The following is a 5870-nucleotide window of genomic DNA, read 5'->3' as shown; positions in this document are numbered from 1 at the left end:
ATAGATGATCTGTACATTATGCTTGGAAAGCTCCTCATAAAACGTCTGTATCTAAATCATGCCCTACACATGAAAATCATCACGCGCTAAGTATAACTAGTGAGGCAGTAATACTAAAGGTGAGAATAAATAAATAAAGTATCAAAATATATATAAATTATTTTAAAATAAAATAAATAAAATTTCAAACCGAATATCTCATGCTGAACTTTATCAGAAACCTGAAAAGAATCATCTGATAATTTTCACAAGATATAATAAATCAGATTAGACAGAATAATCAGTCCATATTCCTTTGTAGTCAGACACTTTTCAAAACTTTCTTATTTCATTTTTATAGCCCAAACTATATTTTAAGAGAATATAAGGTACGTGAGTCAGACGAGTGTGCGCAATATAAATCTCATATCATCAGAGTCGGAACAGATAAGCACACACAGTGCTATCACATCGAAAATAACAATATGCACACAAAGTGCATTCAGATCAGAATATATATACTAGTGTACACTCAGGTACACCACAGTATATCAAAATCAGAACAGATAATCACTCCACACATGACATGCCAATTGTACCTATGACTCTCCATATAACACACAGTGGGCTTTTTAGTTCATTTCGTAATCATTTGATAAAAATCATATCATAATCAAATATATATTTAATTCATATTCGTAAAATGTGACATGGGCATTTCATACCCAAAATCATTCATAAAACTTATTAAAAATATTATAGATATAATTCCATAGTCAAAACATAATTCATATCTTTGAAATAAATAATGTGAGGTTGACTTAACGCAAGTCATCCTCGATCAAAATAATGTTAGGAGCTTTGTCCTTTCCTTTCGAATTGTTCGGATTGCTAGATTTAACGTATTCTGACAATACCAAATTATAACACAAAAATTGTCCGAACTACATATTAGTATCGTACTAATATAAGCTCATTTTTAACATTTGAAAATCTACAAAATAAAATCGATAACTAAATCGATATCAACCAAACTCATAACTCCATTATAACTTCAAACTTATCGAAACACTTATTCAATTCCATAAATAATTATTCCCAACATGATTCTTCAACTTTTACCAATTATAAAATTAAACCACATATTTTAAATTCTTTCTAGAATTCAACTCAACTTTTCCTTTAATTCATAATGGTCCTTCACTATTATGATAATTGTACATTAATTACTAAAATTCCAGCACTTGAATAAAATACCCAAACCAATTCTTCAATATTCAAAACATTATAAATTTCAACCCAAACTTTACTAAACTTTCGATTTTCAATACTTAACTTTATAAATTTGCAATTCAACCTCAACTCAATACTTAATTCAAAATTCAGCATACTAATAAATTTTCCAGCATTCAATAATTTACTCAAATAATACTTCTTCATTTAAGAACTTGCAAACAAGTCCCCAAAGTTTTGGAACCTTTCGAATTCCACCATCTAACCATTAAAACGAATTCTTTTAGAATTCTTCTCAACATTTCCAATTTATTAAAAATGGTCTCTTATCATTTAACTTCAATTCCAAGCATCCAAAAATATGCTCAACATTTAAACATTACTCTTCATCTTCTAATTCATTTCAACTTAAATTCTAAAATTTCCATATTCAGACAACTTGCACTACCTTTAAAGAATCAGTATTCTGTACTGATATACACACTATAATTTAATTTCGTTTCTTCCTTTGAAAACTAGACTTGAATATGAATCTATCCATATAAAGAACTCCTTCTAATTCATTTTGTACATTTTATCGTGAATTTTCAAAGTTGACTGACAAAATCTGTTTTGTGCAGAATCTGCTGCCCGTTTTTCTGACCTTTCATCGGTTAAAAATTCATATCTTTTTGTATACACCTTGAAATTAATCCCTGTTTATTTTAAACAAAACTAGATTGATATAAGAACACAAATAAATAAAAATAACCTCCAACTAATTGTTTAGAATTTCTGGTGAATTTTCAAACTCACTACCATATTCAAAATCTAAACTGTTTTCATTAATTTGCATCCTTAGGTTCTTCATCATTTCTTACAACCAATTCTTTAAAATCACTTAACTCTTCATAACCCCAAATCATAAAATATCATCACATAATCATCTTCACCATAAAATTTTTGCTACTAATTGATAGAAATTTTCATGTAGATTAATTATCTATCTAATACCTAAACTCAAAAATTAAGTATATAGCTTCAAAAATCCAAATAAAAATCCTTACCCTGGAGAAATTGGAGTTTCAGCCTTGAAGACGTTGAATGCTGAAAATGGCTTAATTGTCTTGAGTATTCTAATTAATTGAATTTAATATTCAATTAATGAAAAATCTCAAAAATACCCTTAATAAATCTTGAAAATTACCAAATGCAATTGTATTATCATCTATTAAAATATTCCTTAGACAAAGATGAATCAACTTGGCTTTGACTTTCGAATTTGTCCATGCAATTTTCAAAAATTGCATTTTAGTCACTAAAATTTCACTATTTCGGTCAAATCTAAAAAATTGCACTGTTCTGAACGAAATTTCTCTGATCTAAAATATGAAAATAATACTTCCAACCATTTTCTAACATCTTTCAAATTTTTCATAAAATTTGGTTCAATCCGATTATCTGATTTAATACCGAACTTTACTGCTTTATAGCTTTTAACACAATTCTCGTACCAAAAAATCTGATTCCCACTCAAATCTCTATTTTAATCCAAACTGTTCATTTACAGGCTAAAGTATATAACTTTTAAAAATTACAATTGTGGTCCCTAAACTTTTCAAAATTTATACTTTAGCGACTAAACTTTCAAAACTTACATTTTAGTCACTGTCAAAATTTGGGGTATTACAATTCCTCTCCCCTTAAATAAAATTCGTCCTTGAATTTTCTCTACGTATCTACATACCTGAATTAAATAGATGAGGAAACGTTTTCTTCATGTATTCTTCTCGTTCCCAAGTTGCTTCCTCAACTTTATGGTTCCGCTATAGAACTTTTACCAGTGGTATCATTTTATTTCTTAGTTCTTTGACTCCATGTGCTAAAATCTTTATTGGCTTCTCTTCATATGATAAATAGCGTTGAATCTCAATTTCCTCTGGTGTAATCACATGTGAAGGATCTGATTGATATCTTCGAAGCATCGGTACATGAAATGCATTATGAATCTTATCCATCTTTGGAGCTGATAAGCTACTAGTCCAACTCTCTTTACAATCTCGTATGGCCCGATAAATCTTAGACTCAATTTCCCTTTCCGTCCAAATCTCATAATTTTTTTCCCAATGTGACAGTTTAAAAATACCTTATCACCTACTTGATATTCAATCTCTTTTTATTTTTAAATCAACAAAGATTTATGTCTATCGACTGCTATCTTGAGATTATCTTGGATTACTTTTACTTTGTCTTCCACCTCTTTAATCAGGTCTGGATCAATTATATCTCGATCTTTTAGTTCATACCAATTCAGTGGCGTTCGACATTTTCTGCCATACAATGTTTCAAAATGAGCCATTTTGATACTTGATTGATAATTGTTGTTGTAAGCAAATTCTGCTAAACCATGATCCTTTGAAGTCAATAACACACGACCTTAGTATGTCTTCAAGTATCTGAATAGTTCGCTCAGATTGAGCATCTGTCTGAGGATGACAAGCTGTGATGAAATTTAGTCGAATTCACAATGTCTCATGTAAAGACTTCCAAAATCCTGAAGTGAATCTCGGATCTCTGTCTGAAACTATCGAAATGGGTACTCCATGAAGTCGTACAATTTCTCTGACATATAATTCAACATATTTGTTCATAGAATAATCTTCTCGAACTGGGATAAAGTGTGATGTATTTGTCAATCTATCCACTATCACCCAGATCGAATGGTGATAGGTTACAACAACCCCGAAGGTCCTTGATTAAATCTATTAGGGAAGGTCTCAATCTTAAATATGCAATTAATGTACCATCTTCTTCCATTGATAGTCATGCATCTAACGCTTTCATAGTAACAAAGGTTTTTCGGCTAAGTGTATCAACTACCACACTAGCCTTCCCTGAATGATAATCAATAATCACATCATAATCTTTGAGAAGATCAATCCATCTTCTTTGCCTTAGATTTAATTCTTTCTGAGTGAGCAAATATTTTAAACTCTTATGATATGTATAAATGTAGCATTGCTATAATACAAATAATGACGCCATATCTTCAAAGCAAACACTACAGTTAATTTCTCCAAATCATGTATCGGATAATTTCATTCTTGTGCCTTTAACTGCCTTGAAGCATAGCGGCTACCACTTTACTTTGTTGCATTAGAACACATCCCAAGCCATTATGGGACACATCACTGTAGATCACATAATCATTTCCTGACTCTGACTGCACTAATATTGGGGCCTCTATCAGAATCTTTTTAAGCATATCAAAGCTTCCTTGACACTTTTCGGTCCAGAAAAATGGTACATCATTTCGAAGTAACTTGGTAAGTAGAGATGCAATTATTGAAAAAAATCCTCACAGATCTCTTATAATATCCAGCTAACCCCAAGAAACGTCGGACTTCCAAAACATTTTGCGGAGGTTTCCACTCCACTATCGCTTGCACTTTCTTAGGATCTATTCTAATTCCTTTTGTTGAAATCGCGTGGCTCAAAATTCACATTTTGAAAATTTAACATATAACTTTTTATCTCGCAACGTCTGTAGTACAATACAAAGATGTGCATTATACTTCTTCTAAGTCTTAGAATACACCTAAATGTCATCAATGAACACAACTACAAATTGATCCAAACACAGCAAAATACCTGATTCATCAAATCCATAAAAGCTGTTGGAGCATTGGTCAATCCAAACGGCATCACAACAAACTCATAATGACCATATCGAGTTTTGAAAGTTGTCTTTGGAATATCTTCCTCTTTTATCTTTAGTTGATGATACCCTGATCGAATATCAATTTTTGAAAAAACTAAAGCACCCTTGAGCTAATCAAACAGGTCATCGATCCTCGGGAGAGGGTATTTGTTCTTTACTGTCACTTTATTCGGTTTACGATAATCAAGACATAATCTCATCGATCCATCTTTCTTTTTAATAAAAAGTATCGGTGCACCCCTTGTAGATACACTTAGTCTAATAAAACCTCGATCAAGTAGTTTTAGTAATTGGCCTTTAATTCTTTGAATTCCGTTGGAGCCATCTTGTACGAAGCCATTGAAATAGGTGCAGTGCCCGGGAAAATATAAATTTTAAACTCTACTTCTCGATCAAGAGATAATCCGGTAATTCATCAAGAAATACATATGGAAATTCTCGAACTATCAGAATATCCTACAATTGAATTTTAGGTGTTTGGGTATCAATCACATTTTCTAAGAAAACTATATAATTTTTTCCCATCATTTTCGTTGTTATCACTGCTAATATCACATTGGATAAAGATTTCGCTTTTTCTCCAATTACTATTATCTAGGTACCCTTTACATCTTTTATAAATAATCGCTTCATGTGACAATCAATCCATACTATAATGCCGAGATGACCAATCCATGCCTAATATAATCTCAAACTCATCAAACTGTACCTCCAAAAGATTCGTTGGGAATACAACCCCTTGAATCTTTACCAGAAAATTTCTACTAATATGTGTAACTATAGAACTATGACTCAGTGGATTTTTAGCTATCATATCACTATTGATGAGTTCTATCAGAATATTCTTATTTTTAACTAATTCCAAACTAATATAGGAATGCGTAGAACTCGGATCAATCAAAACAAATATAGGTTCATCATAAAGATAGAAAATACCACTTTCATATTTATTTTGGTA

Source organism: Hibiscus syriacus, unplaced genomic scaffold (assembly GCF_006381635.1).
Source record: "Hibiscus syriacus cultivar Baekdansim isolate YM2019G1 unplaced genomic scaffold, ASM638163v2 tig00112289_pilon, whole genome shotgun sequence".
Taxonomy (NCBI): domain Eukaryota; kingdom Viridiplantae; phylum Streptophyta; class Magnoliopsida; order Malvales; family Malvaceae; genus Hibiscus; species Hibiscus syriacus.
This window is presented reverse-complemented; position numbering follows the sequence as displayed.